Consider the following 2,159-nt stretch of genomic DNA (forward strand, 5'->3'; position numbering starts at 1 on the left):
CTTCAAGAAAAAAAATCTATCATTACTCCCTTTTGCATATGATGCAACCTATATGAAAATGCAAACTAGACTCAACCTAAAATGTGAATGCAACTACATGAGCATTATTTTGTGAAAATGTTTCAGATTTTTCCATTTTTTTTGTTTTTATATGCACTTAGATGAATGCAAAATGAGACTCAAAGTGAAAAGGAAAATAAGAGCAGAATAAACATGATTAGTAAACACAAACCCCCTCCCCCACACTTAGATAACACAGTCCCTTGTGTTATAAACGCATGAAGGAGGAGTGCAAAGCAAAATCACAAAATGCAAAGAGAAAAATAAGCTAAGCTAGATGCATATTTACAAAGGTTTGGAGTGATACCTGGTTGGGAAGTGAGTACCTGCACCATATGAGGTCAGACATCACTGGAGATGGGTTTGGCTTGGCCTGAACTCCCTTGTGCGGCATGGTTTGTCTTGGACCAACTCGCAGGACCAAGTAGGTGTAAACAGCAAGTGTTCCTGCGACTTGGTTCCTCCTTTGTTTAAGCCGACTGCTCATCTCACACTGATCCATCCTTAAACACCTTGGACTCTTTCTCCTGCTGTGCGGCCTGGTCTCCTTTTGGTCTGTCTCGCAGACCCAAGTCGGTGTAAACAGCGAACATTACTGCGGCTTGGTCTCTCATGCATCCAACTCGCAGACCCAACTCACACAACATCAACACAGCATTTTTCTTGCTCAAATCTTCTGCTGCTAGGTGAATAACTCGCAAGACCAAGTAGGTGTTAACAGCAAGTTCTTGTGCGAGTTGGTATATGGCCTGACTGAGCCGCACACCCAAGTAGCACACATGTGTCCATCAAGTTTCCATGCCTTAAACCCTTTTCTCAACCTTCTCACATGCTCCATTCCACTTTGTCCCTGAGCCATAGCCTCCAAAAGTTACCTGGGACCTGAGAACAGCTCACAAAACCCATCAAAAGATCCTAAAACATAAAAAGAAAGGAGAGAAAAGATCGAAAAGATTATATACAAGGATAAGCTTGGGATGTCTCCCAAAAGCACTTTGTTTATAGTCACTAAGTTTGACTTTGAAAAACCTGTTTTAGCTGGGGTGAGGTTGAGCACTGATGCTTTTCAGCACTTCAATGGTCCTGAGCAAGAAAGCTGAGTTGGTTTGCTGCCTTTGGGAACCATTAGACCCTTGTCCTTGAGATCCCATCTTGAGACCTTTGTCCCCCAGCTCTTGAATACCATCTGGGTCTTTATCAAAGATGGCCTTTGTGAGACAGGCCCTCACTTCAGCAAACAGACCTGGTTTCCCATTGCAATCCAGCTTATACTTCAGAGAACCATCATCCACCCAAGGAGTGAGATCAAAGTCTTGAAAAGAAAGATCAGGTTTAATACTCTTGTCTTCAGATGCTGAGCCATCACTTTTGGTGTTAATCATCCTTAGATCACTAAGTGTAGGAGACCATGAGAGCAAGATGTCTTCTTCTCTGATCACTGGCTGTTCAGTCCCATCCTTGTAAACAGAGTTGGTGTGAGGTTCTTTTTCCATTTCCACAGCTGAGAGAGATTGGGATCCACCCAGAATTCCAGCACTGCCCACATATTTCATCTCAAGTACCTTAGGGGGTTTTATCTCTTGAACAACTGATCCACAAAATTCAGCCAAAGGGGGTGTAACAGGGTAAAAGACATCCTTATCCACCTTTGAAAGCACCACTCTTTGAGTATCAAAGTCAATCATTGCACCAGTGGTGTTGAGAAATGAAGTTCCAAGCAATAGGGGGAGTTCTTTGGTCTTCTTCATCTTCATGATCACAAAATCAGTGGGAATTATGCATCCACCAACCTGTAGTGGATAGTTTTCCAAAAACCCATATGGTTTCTTGGAGTAGGAATCTCCAAAGGTGATAGAAGAAGGGTAGGACGTTATAGACTTGACCTTTAGCTTCTACATCATGTCCTTAGACATTATGCTAACACTTGACCCTGAGTCACACAAAGCATTCTCCACTTTAAAGTTGCCAAGAGTGCAAGAGATGGTGAACTTCCCTGGGTTGCCTAGCTTGGGGAGGGAGGTGGGCTTCATCTGAGTTGATTCAGAGGTGGAGGCACTATCTGTTGGCTTTGATTGACCAGGTGGCAGCTCTGTTGTTGC

The sequence above is a fragment of the Eutrema salsugineum genome, unplaced genomic scaffold, assembly GCF_000478725.1.
Source record: "Eutrema salsugineum unplaced genomic scaffold, Eutsalg1_0 scaffold_4, whole genome shotgun sequence".
NCBI lineage: Eukaryota > Viridiplantae > Streptophyta > Magnoliopsida > Brassicales > Brassicaceae > Eutrema > Eutrema salsugineum.